This window comes from Leopardus geoffroyi, chromosome A1, assembly GCF_018350155.1.
Source record: "Leopardus geoffroyi isolate Oge1 chromosome A1, O.geoffroyi_Oge1_pat1.0, whole genome shotgun sequence".
NCBI classification, from domain to species: Eukaryota; Metazoa; Chordata; class Mammalia; order Carnivora; family Felidae; genus Leopardus; species Leopardus geoffroyi.
The window spans coordinates 209,479,178-209,491,839 of NC_059326.1; the positions used below are offsets into that span (position 1 = coordinate 209,479,178).

Here is a 12,662-nt window from a genome sequence, read left to right on the forward strand (position 1 = left end):
GATGGAGCCTGCTTGGGATTCTCCCTCCCTCTTTCTCTCTACCCCTTTTCTGCCCAAGCTCACATTCACTCTCTCAAAATAAATAAACTTTAAAAAAATTATAGAAAAGAAAAATTAAAAAGTCATCCCAGTTTTAAGATGGCAAAATGGGAAGTGCATCTTAGGATGGATGAAATATGGTATTTACTATATAGATATTTTTTGTTTATTTATGATCTGTTCTTCAGCATCTTGATAGCAATCTGACTTGGGGTATCTCATTATTAGGGTACTTGATATAATGAATTTTTAAATCTATCCATTTTCTCTTTCACTTTCCTAACGGGTACCCAATTTCATGAAGCTACCTTCCCTTCCCCAACACAGACCAGACTAGATCCTCACAGCTAAAAGCCAATCCAGATAACTCACCCACGTTCACAGTGTTTGTGAGTCATGAAATCTGAAAATGTTATATTCAGGGCATGAGACTCAATTTAGGTTAATGAGATATGAGGAGAAGTGGTCTTATGGGAAAGAAACATCTTCCTTCTTCTGATGAATCTATCAAAAGAGATGTTCTCCCACTCAGGATAACTAAGTCAGTGGTATGCTAAAACCACTGGTACTGGTTTTAGAGAGCTAATTGTTGCATTTTCAGGAAATTCATGAGCCAGTTGATGTCAGGCTTTAACTTGATATCAGTCATGGTAGAAAAATTTTCTGTACAAAAATTGGCAAATGCCACACATCATGGCTTCTTCCCCACCCACTAAAGCAGGTTAAATATTTACCAACATACCACTGCCTTAAGTCCTACCGGGTACAGTTAGCTGAGATGGGGCAATGTGGGAGGGCAGGCTTGACTGCTTAGGTCCATCTTAGCAGTGTGGAGAACAGCCGCACCCATAGGAGGCCTCGTATTTACAATCTGCCTCAAGGAGCTCACTTTACATTTCCTGAATGTGTCCTACATTTACTCCATATGATGGAATGAACCTGAGCCTGAAACTGGGAACCCGGAGATTTTAAGGAGATTCTCCTTTGTAGCAGCAGCTACCCCTCCCTCTATTAGGGGCAGCTTGCCATCCACATGCTTGCATCAGCTGATAACCTTTCAGGGCTATGAGAAGCCTCATCAGAACATCTGGGAAAAAGTGGGGCACCTGGGTGGCTCAGTTGGTTTAGGCATCTGACACCAGCTCAGGTCATGGTTCATGGGTTTGAGCCCTGCTTCGGGCTCTATATACTGACATCTCGGAGCCTGGAGGCTGCTTCGGATTCTGTCTGTCTCTCCCGCTTTCTCAAAAATAAATAAAACATTAAAAAAAAGTATCTGAGAAAAAGTTACTTCTCACCCTCAGATTAATCAAATAGTTTGTCTTCTTAGTCCCCTTAAAAATTAATAAAGAGGGGCGCCTGGGTGGCTCAGTCGGTTGAGCGTCTGACTTCAGCTCAGGTCATGATCTAGCGGTCTGTGAGTTCGAGCACCACATCAGGCATTGTGCTGACAGCTCAGAGTCTGGAGCCTGCTTCGCATTCTGTGTCTCCCTCTCTCTCTGCCCCTCCCCTGCTCATGCTCTGTCTCTTTCACTCTCTGTCAAAAATAATTTTTTTTTAATTAATAAAGAAAAAAGAAAGAAAACCACCCCCCAAAAACCTGAACTCATGATCTTTCTCCACTTTCCTATCAAAATCCTCTTCATCCTTTAAAGGTGAATCTGGGAGCTGATAAATCTCTTTTTTATTTTAGTCAGAATTTTTTGTTTGAAGAGTAGCTTTTAGTATATGATTTTTATTTTCATTTTATGTATGTATGTATGTATGTAATCTCTGCACCCAGTGTGGGACTCAAACTCATGACCTCAAGACCAAGAGTCACATGCTACTGACTGAGTCATCCAGGCACCCCAATGTATGATTTTTAAAAAACTGATTTTAATTGAAATAACATACAGAATAGTACACAAATCACAGATAAGTTTTCTCAAAGTAAACACACTTGTTTACCACCCAGTGAAGATATAAAACCTTATCTAAAAGCATGTATATTCTTTCCTATGTTCTGTCTTAATGGCCAGGGAATTTAGGCCCAGCCTTACTTTTGGACTTACTTTTTTCCCTCTGTGTGGGATGTCCTTTCCCTTTTGATGGGTTTTCGGAAAATAGAAAGAAGAACTCCAGTTTTTCTTTAAACAAGAGGAGAATTTAGGACTTGAAATTAAAACGATGCATGTTGCAACAGAACTGTTACACGTCTGTAGATAAAGACCAAAGAGCAGCTGGGTAAACTCTCAAGGGATCCCAGCACAGTCCACCTATCAGGTTACACAGTTGAGGGGCTTGTTCTGAAGTAGAGCCTCAGAAGACAAATCAGAGGCTGAGTCCCCATTACTGAGAGGACATATGGACCCACAGAACTTGCTATGAGAAAGTCTTCTGTCTCTGACAACTCTAACCAATGCCGTGATTCAGTTTAATAGCTTTCGTTGAACTGGAAGACTGTCAAAATGGCTTCCGGACAATTGTCTGTCCAAGTACATGATACGTTAATCTTTCAAGCCAATGGGAAGCATACTTAAAGTATAAAATGGCCGCATGTCAGGTGACAGGGAAAATCCACGATTGGCTATTGCTACTGCAATCCTGCAACTCACCTTGTCACAGTGATTAGTCTACGAATGACACTTAAATAAAGCCTAAACCAATCAATGCTTTTTTTTTCTTTCTTTTTTTTAGGACTAGTGATTGACTCAAAGTGGATGTGTGGCTTAAATTGTTCCAATTGGAGTGAAGCACAGGTTGGGGAAATAGATTTTTTTTTTCCAGGATGGTGCGGTGTGATAGTGTAAGACCTGAGACATCTGTAGCCTTTTGCTACCATAGCAGAAATTATATTTTTAAAGAATATTTGGGGAAGTAATTTTATATTCATTAAAGTATTATTGCCTTACATATTATAGCAGGGTTCTGAGAAAGAAGCACTAGAAAATGTGTGTGTGTGTGTGTGTGTGTGTGTGTGTGGTATATTTTTACAGGAATTTGATATTATGCAATCAAGAGAACTGATTTAAGCAGTCTCTGTAAGGTTCTTTTTTTTGTGTCAGATGTGGAGCTTGAATTCATAGAGCAGTCAGGCAGCATGGGAAGATGGCTGCAAAATCTAAGACAGTTAGGACACGTTGGGCCCTACAATCATGAGCTGGAGATCAGGAGGATGGACCAAAATCCATGTTAGTTGTTGTTGCTTCTGACTTTGGTGGTACTGATGTCCTGCAGAAGCCGAGGCCTTCTTCAGGGAGCTAAATACTTATACCTGGCCCAGGAGTTGGAGACTTTGAAAGAGGATCCAAGGGAAGTTAGAGCAGCTGCAAAGCCAGCAGGTAAGGGACCAGACATGTGAGCTACAAGGTAGCTGCTTCACTTCTGCCCTTGAAATCTCCCATAAGAATCTCCCTTGTGGTCTACTCTAGCTAGAAACATACAGGGAAGGGATTCAGCCTAGCCACCTTGACACAGTGAAAAGCCAGTGCACTACCCATTCATTGAATCAGTGGCGTTCACTTCTTTATATAGAAGATAGATACCACCTAAAGCGAAGTTTTCATTTTCAGCTTCAAGTCTCCAAGTAAAATTATTATTTGATTCTTTAACAAGACAACTGTCTGAACAGTTCAGCTTTATTCACAAAAGTCTATTCTAAATTTCTTGTTAAATATCAAAGTCAAAACGTTAAAGTCTGAATATGGCATTTTTCCATATGCCACAATGCAGGAGCAATCCAGAGAAGAGTCAGAATATGTGTAAGAGGAGTCCTATCTGGAGAAGAAGAAAAAGGTGGAGGAGGAGAAGAATGAGAAGGAGAAGGAGAAAGAGAAGGAGAAGAAGAAGAAGAAGAAGAAGAAGAAGAAGAAGAAGAAGAAGAAGAAGAAGGTCCTCTGACTTAGTGGAAACAAGGAATCAGATATGCATGTATTTCAAGATAAAAATCTCATGAGCATGGGGTTGAGGATAAAGTTGAAAGTAGAGTAGATTTTCTGTCATTGGAAAAGACAATATGGGTGTGATCCCACCAGAATAAAACATGGTAATGTGATAGGGAAAGGAAAGACCTGCTCTCAGCTCTTTTGTCAAATTCAAAGCATATAACTCACATGCTCTGGGGAAGTTGAGAACAACAGCATCCATTTTAAAGGCACAGAATGGAAAGACAAAGGATGTGGCTGAACCTCGGTGGGCAATGTAGCATCCTCAAGGGAGAAAGAGGCTTCGCAGCTGAGCCACAGTAGATACCAGTGCAAGAGATCAGAAGCAAGTATCAAACATCCTGAAACAGTGATGGGTAAAAATACAGAAAACAAAGTTTGAACACAAGCACTCTCTCCCCCATTGCCTTTAGGGCACATAGCCCCTCCTACCACTATCACTATGAGTCTACTCTGTAAGTTATGTAGAATGAGAAGAAAATCCACAAGGTACAATATTTATTTGAAATTCTTACCAAAGAAGTGGAAGTATTATTAATTGTCAAGGCAAAGACTTTCCCTGCTACACACTGGAGTGGAGGCTCATAAAAAATATTCAGTTATAGAAAAAAAAGAGATAAACTACGTGTTCCTTATAGAATGGTAGATTTGCCATATTCTCACTGTACCACAAAAGAAGCCAGCCTGAAGACAAAGGGCAGAACAAAGAGAATCAGGGAAAAATAGAACCAGAGCCTTGCTTCATCAAACTTGCAAGAAACCTGCTGACCCCCTGCATTAATAAGCCAATCATTTGTTGTTTGGCTTCTTTTATTGTTAAATTCAGTAAGGTTCTCTGCTACCTTAAGTAACCTTAAATTACCTCTGTTACCTTAAGTAACCTTACTTAAGGTCTTAAAAATCTTGCGTAAAGGTAAGCATTTTTTTTTTTTTAAGTAGACTTCACACCCAGCGCAGAGCCCAGTGTGGGACTTGAACTCACAACCCTGAAATCAAGACCTCAGCTGAGATCAACAGTCAGACACTTAACCAATTGAGCCACCCAGGTGCCCCTAAAGATAGGCAGTTTAAATCAGCCAGTAACATCCAAACCTGGTCTTAATCACCATAACACATACGTGTAGCTCAACTGTCATTCCCTCTGCCAAACCTGCAACTATTTGCTACTCAAAGTGTGGTCCCAGGACCTGGAGTATGACATCACCTGGAAGCTTGTTAAGAAAGCACATGTCAAGGTCTCACCCACCCCTTCAGTCAGTTAAGTGTCTGACTCTTGATTTTGACTCAGGTCATGATCTCACAGTTCATGGGATCAAGCCCCATGATGGGCTGTGTGCTAACAGCGAGGAGCCTGCTTGTGATTCTCTCTCTCTCCCTCTCTCTCTGCCCCTCCCCTGCTCTCTTTCTCTCTCAAAAATAAATAAACTTAAAAAAATAAAAAAGGTCTCACCCACCCCAAGCCTACTGAATCAGAATCTGCATTTTAATAAGAGTCTCAAGTGATTCATATGTACCTTAAATTTTGAGTCATTCTTTTCTTTGGATTCTTTCAGCATGTTCCTTTTTCATTGCTAGTTAAATATTCATCTGTCTCCTCACCAAACCTGTGATAACTTTGAAGGCAGGAAATGTGTATTATTATTTTTTAAATCTAACTACTTGTGATAATTGTCCACCAAATTAATTGTCCGTAATAATTATTGTCCACCAAAACATTCCTTCAGTATTACTGGGTACATTGCTAATCTACATTTCCCAGACTCCCTTGAAATGTCCACATGATCATGTTCTGTCTAATGCAGCATATACAGAAATATTGTGTACTACTTCTGGGCTCAGATCTTAAGACTGTGGACATACTTTTTCATTTTCCCCTTCCGTTGGCTGGAATCCACTATGACCCAGTTTGATTAGGCAACAAGACAGTGGAGGATACCAGAGCAAGTATCTTGGGGCAAACTGAATCTCTGAATAAATGTATGGATGAGAGCTACTGCTCGAGACTGAATCATGCACCTTGTAATAGTTACATAGATATAAACATATCTGTTCTTTAGGCTGCTGGTTTACTGTAGGGCTCTTTGACATGGCAGCCTATTCTTATTCTAAATAATTCATCGCCTTTATAATAGACCTCAGTTTAAAATGATTCCCCTTGTGGTGAAATAATGGCCTCAAATACACACAAATAAGCCCTCAGCAGCCATTTCTGTTCTATGTGATCCTAGCCATAGCTAACTGATCCAGGAGTGGATCCCTTCTCCACTGCACTGTTTGCACTTTCCCTCCAAGAGATTTGCAATTGTGAACTGAGAATGACTGGAGTTGAGTCATGTTAGTGGAAAGGCTTTAGAGCTGTACTGTACAATACAGGAGCCACTAGCCACATTTGTTGTTTGAATTTAATTAAAATAAAATTAAAAAAATCAGTGTCTCAGTTGTACTTAGTTACATTTCAGTACTCACTACATTGTGGCTAACGGCTACCATATTGGACAGGACATAGAACCTTTTCACCATTACAGAAATTTCTTTTTTTTAATGCTTATTTATTTATTACTGAGAGAGAGAGAGAGAGAGAGAGAGAGAGAGCACAAGTGGGGGGAGGAATAGAGAGAGGGAGACACAGAATCTCCAGCCTCTGAGCTGTCAGCTGACATGGAGTTTAAACCCACAAACCTTGAGATCATGACCTGAGTTGAAGTCAGACGCTCAAGCAACTGAGCCACCAAGGTGCCCCATCACCATTACAGAAATTTCTACTGGAGAGCACCGTTCTACAGAGAATGTCTACAATCTTTCCTGGTTGTTGAAACCATTCCTTAGATTCTGTGGGATACACCAGAATCTCAATAAATTCCTTCTCTTGCTCAAGCTCAGATTTGATGTTATTATCTGCTACCAAAAGGATTTCAGTTGTTATATATCTGGCACTGTAACCACAAAACACCAAAACTTGGGCTGTGAGAATGCTCAGGCTTATTTTTATTTGACCTTACTCAGATTTTCACATGGTTGTCTAATCCTTCTTAGATTCATCCTTCCTAGGCTTTCATGACACCACTCTCACCCCTCTGACATTCTCGTAAGAATTGGTATTGTCCATTGAACTCTTATTTATCATTATAGGTTAAAGGGAGGCAATCCTTAAAAAGTTCAGGTAAGGCTAAAGGAGATACTGATGCTTAGATTACATATTCTATATCTACAGCACTTCCATTGGGCTTCTGAACCATGTATCTATTTGGTCACTAGATAGTTCCACCTTGAATTCCAAAGGCACCACAAAATGGAAGTGCTTCAAACTGAACTCTTCCCTGTTTAAGACCTATCTTAAGTATTTCTGACTTCCTCATATCTCAGGTAGAGAAAATGCACTGAGTATACTGCTATCATGGAGTTTATTACTACACTGTAATTTAAGTGTTGATGAGTCTCTTCTGAACTAGGGACATTGTCTTCCCCTCTTTATACCTACCATCGTGTGTGACCCATAATAGGCATTCAATAATTTTTTGTTTTAGCAAATTGTAATTTCCATAAATTTTAAGTAATGAATGTGTAGAAAGTCAACCTCAGAATTAAACCAATACCTGTAGGTCTGATGGCCATACAGCAAAATCAACCACTGCTATCCCATTATTGTCACACCTAAGGTCTAGAAATGGGAACACAGCAGATTGTGGGACTAGGTTAGAATTTCTTAGTTCTCAAATTTTTCTGCTGGAGATTTTTTTTTGGTGCTGACTCGAGCAAGATTTATATAAGGTGTTTGTTACTTTAGGTGGACTTGAACCTCCGTTCTATAATCTTTGAGATAAATGGTGCTGAGTTGCCAGTATCTCCTCTGCCACTTATCCTACACAGAGACACAGGGATGGCTGTGGTTTCTGAAGTTGTGAGAAGACTTCCTGCTCTGCATCCTTTGTGAAGATAAACCAAACTCACAGCTCTCTGAGAGGGCTGGGTGATTTACTCAATAAAACATACCAAGCCTAGACAAGGGGTAGCAAGCCAAAATGCCTTAAAAGACCAGGCCCATCACCTTATGCAGTCAGCTGCCCAGTAGGAAGCATGAGAAGGACAGTGATTTGTGTATGGCAGTAAATTTAAGAATCCTTCTTGGTGGCTTCATCTAAAAGGCTCAGTGAACAAGCAGTCTGTGATGGTCAGTGGGGTCACATTTGGCCTTCGGTTCCCCAGACTGTAGGCTGAGAATAAGAGAAAATTTGAGGATGAAGTGCACTGTCAGTTCAAATACTGCTAAAGCACACATGGAGATGTGAGAGTGTCCGCAGGACAGTGGAAGGAGGCCACATCTGGCAGAGCAAGGGAGCGAACAGCCTATAGCATTTATAGAGGACAACCATAGAAACCTATTAAGAATATGGTAGGAACTGCTGGAAAAACATCCATAATCAATTTTGGGCTGGGATCTGGGACTTACGCCCCTAGAGGTTCAGAGATGGCATGGTGCCCAACACAGAGAAGGTAGATGTGCTTAATTCTTTTTTTAAAATTTAAAGTTTATTTATTTAGAGAAAGAAGGAGAGGGAGAGTGAGCAGAGAGGGGCAGAGAGAGAGGGACACAGAATCCCAAGAAGTCTCTGCACTGCCAGCACAGAGCTGGATGTGGGGCTCGAACCCATGAAACATGAGATGATGACTTGAGTCGAAATCAAGAGTCAGACACTCAATCGACTGAGCCACTGAGCCATGTTAATGATATAATGTCACCATTCTATTGTGAAATAGGTTTTAGTGATTAAACTAAAACAACAACAAAAAAACCCAGGCCCATGACTTAAAGCAACCATTTAGCTACTATCCAGTGCTATGGTAGAAGTAGCTACGGTAGAGAGGCAGCTATGTTCAGTTGTTCAGGAACCCTGAATTTTTTTGTTACGGAAAAGTAGATGGAAAAAGAAAGAAGCCTCAGTTCTTTTCACTGCCACAGTAAAGAATTGCAGGCAGCGAAAGGAAAGCAGAACAAAGTTTTATTAAAGTACACTCCAAGGGAGAAGGGGGGCAAGAGACAAAGGGGCTTGGAAACTCCAGGATGTGGGCTTATATAATTTTTTTTTTCTTTTGGGTGGGTCCTAGGGTGGCAACATTTGAGTGGCAGGTCTGAATTATATAATAATTAGCCAACTACTGCATGTCCTTTCCCAAACTGTATTCAAAATACCTGCAAGGAAACCACATTATTTCCATTCTGGAGACATAGGTCAAATAAGAACAACCCAGTGTTTTTTGCAGAAGTGCAGCTGGGACTACAAATTTCCCTCTTCCTCTGCCAGAATGCTATACCACTGACGGACTACTAGATGGGTGGAACATGGTGCTCCCTGGGTGGTCCTCTGTTGGGGCTCTCGGTCAGGACGTCTAAGGTCCATCCTCCTGTTGCGCATGCCTAGCTTTCTGCCTAAGGCTTCCATCTTGTGTTTCCACCGTCTTCTTTGCTTTCAAAAAGCAGAGGTCAAAAGAGAGAGAGTTTAGAAAAGGCACAAATGCCCTTAACTGCCTTGTTCTTAAAATAACACGCATCCCTGACACACACATTGGCAAGAAATAGCCACATGGCTGCATCTAGATACAAAGGGGCCCAGACACATGGTCCTTGTGTGCTGAGGAAAAAGAAGAGACATGCACATTGGTATTCAGTAGCAAATTTCACAGGCATATCAAGGCATTTTCCTAAATAACGAGGGTGTCATCTAGAAATACTCATCTCAGATGGTAAGAAAACTAATTCTTTATATGTTACATTGAAAGACATTCCATACTCTGAAATCAAAAAATATTCAACAATATCTTATCTAGTTATTTCATGATTTCATTTTTTGTATCCCCTGAAAAATATTTTGGGGTGCAGTGCAGAGCAAGCTTCATTCCAAAAAAGTGGCTTAGCTGCATTGACCCATGGAGATTTGGGGAGTGTTTGTTATAGGAGATATTGTACTCTGGCCAAAATGAAGTTATAGGACTTAGATGGATCTAAGAGAATTATTTAAGCTGTTCCGTGTTAATATTAATCTGGTGTTTGTAGAAAAAGATGTGGATTAGAGGAGAGGGAAGAGCTAGCTCTACATAGGAGATGGTCCATCAAAACAGAGGCAAGAAAGTCTTAAGAAAAAGGACGCCTTTTTATTTTATTTTATTTTTTTATGAAATTTATTGTCAAATTGGTTTCCATACAACACTCAGTGCTCATCCCAACAGGTGCCCTCCTCAATGCCCATCATCCACTTTCCCCCCCTCCACTCCTCATCAACCCTCAGTTTATTCCCAGTTTTTAAGAGTCTTTTATGGTTTGCCTCCCTCCCTCTCTTTTTTTTTTCCCTTTGCCTCCCCCATGGTCTTCTGTTAAGTTTCTCCGGATCCACCTAAGAGTGAAAACATATGGTATATGTCTTTCTCTGTATGACTTATTTCACTTAGCATAACACTCTCCAGTTCCATCCACGTTGCTACAAAAGGCCATATTTCATTCTTTCTCATTGCCACGTAGTATTCCATTGTGTCTATAAACCACAATTTCTTTAAGGGATGTCTTTAAAATTTTTTTTTTTAATTTTATTTGATTTAGAGAGAGAGTGAGTGGGTGTGGGTAGGAGAGGGGCAGAGAAAGAATCCCAAGCAGGCTTGGCCTGTCAGTGTAAGCCGAATGTGGGACTTGATCTCATGATCTTGAAATCATGATCTGAGATGAAACCAAGAGTCCAACGCTTAATGGACTGAGCCACCCAGGCACACCAAGAAAAGGGACATCTTAACATGGAATATTGTCACAGTTTCCCCCCAAACTCTCAAAGTCCCTACACAACATTGTCATATATGATAATTAGTAATAAATTACAGAAAAATCCAAGCCCACAGAATGTACAACACCAAGAGTGAATCATAATGTAAACTATAGACTCTGAATGATGATGATGCGTCAGTGTAGGTTCATTAATTGTAACAAATGTACCAATCTGGTGAGGGATGTTAATAATGGGTGAGAGGCTATGCTTTTGTGGGGGCAGGGGATCACATGGGAACTCTCTGTTCTTGTCCTTCTGTTCTGTTGTGACCCTTAAACTGTTCTAAAAAAACTAAAGCCATGAGATGGTAGTATGATCATTAAATTGAACTAATTCAATGGAAATGGAGCCTAAGAAAATGAATTTCTAGATGTGTGGTTTTATTTTGGTTTTAAGTATAGTGGGGGCACCTGGGTGGCTCAGTCCATTAAGCATCCAACTCTTGGTTTCAGCTCAGGTCATGATCTCACAGTTGTGAGATCAAGTAACCCCTTCCCCAAACCCCAGGTAAAGGTTTCCTCAAGCCCTGCATCAGGCTCTGTACACTGAGCATGGAGCTTGCTTGGGGTTTTCTCTTCTCCCCTCTCTCTGCCTCTCCCCTGCTCGTGCTTCCGTGCTCTCTCTCAAAATAAATAAATAAACTTAAAAAAAAAAGAATGGTGACAGGAGCTGAAACTTGGTTTAAATGAGGATAAGAATCATGAAAACCTTATCAAATAGATTTGGTCATTTCACATTCTCATGTAACTTACATCAACAAAATAAAACGGTAAATGGCAGACTTGCTCCATTTGGCAGAATAATTACTTAATTCTCATAAGTAATTATTTAGAATAACAAAAACTTGAACATTGCAATTGAACAAATGGTCAAGGAATATAAAGAGGCAATTCAAAAAAGAAATTGGACAAATGGATAATAAATATTTGAAAAATGTTCTATCTCACTAGAAATCAAAAATATATAAGATAATGAGTTAGCACTGTCACCTGTTTGAAGAAGACTCAAGTGAGGCCCATACACAATGTTCATGATGCTGGAGGCCTGGGAATTAGTATTATGACTAAGAATGTCAATTTGGTAATATACGTATCAGGCTCTACGTTGACTTCCCATTTGAATCACCTGGAGAAATTATTTTATTTTTAAGTGTGCGATTCTTTTTATTTTTTTTTTAAATGTTAATTCGAGTATAGACCTGGGGAACTTTTAGGAAGAGCAAGAGAAACTTGGGTTCTATCCCAGATCAATCAAATCAAAATCCTTAGTAGTGGACCCCGAGCGCCAATGTTTTTTCAAAGCTCTCCAAATAATTCTCATATTCAACATGTGAAAAGGAAGATGAGGAGGGAAAACAGAGCATGCCACTGCCTAAGGCATTCAAATTTAAGTTACAGAAAAAAACGCTTTTCCAGGCTAGACCGGGCTGCTTGTTCGTGACCCCTGTCCCGAGTCAGTCGGCTGGACCCAGGACTGGGGCAAAGGAAGCCAAAACAGTGTCAGAGACGAACAAGTCACTAGGATGGCGAGCACAGACACACTTCCCTTAGTGCTGTAGGTTGCCCACCGGGTCTGTGGGGGGGCCTTTTGTTTTCGGGTCCGGGGAGGACTCCCCACGGGAGGGGACGTCCCGCGAGTGGCCCATCAGTCGGTTATTAAACAGTTTCTCTGAAAAGCGCTGCACAGTTCCCGGGCACACAAGACGCGAGCCTCGGAAGCGCGCCGGCGAGAGGAGCGAACCCCCGGCGGAAGCTGAGGAGACCGAAGGGGGGGGGGGAGGGGAGCGGCGGGAGCCCGCGGAGGAGACCGGGAGCTGGAGGCGGAGGCAAGGCGGCCGGGAGAGGGTGCGGAGTCGAGGGGCGGCTCGGAGTTCGAGGGGCGGGAACCTGGA

The 12,662-nt window shown here is 41.1% G+C and overlaps 1 long non-coding RNA gene across 1 annotated transcript; it reads left to right on the forward strand.

Moving 5' to 3' along the window:
• The first annotated feature begins 1,868 nt into the window (after positions 1-1,868).
• On the forward strand, positions 1,869-4,083 carry LOC123605747. Its single transcript, XR_006715874.1, has 3 exons — positions 1,869-2,780; positions 3,259-3,362; positions 3,754-4,083. It is a non-coding gene; the product is annotated as an uncharacterized LOC123605747 (long non-coding RNA).
• Positions 4,084-12,662: the final 8,579 nt, after the last annotated feature.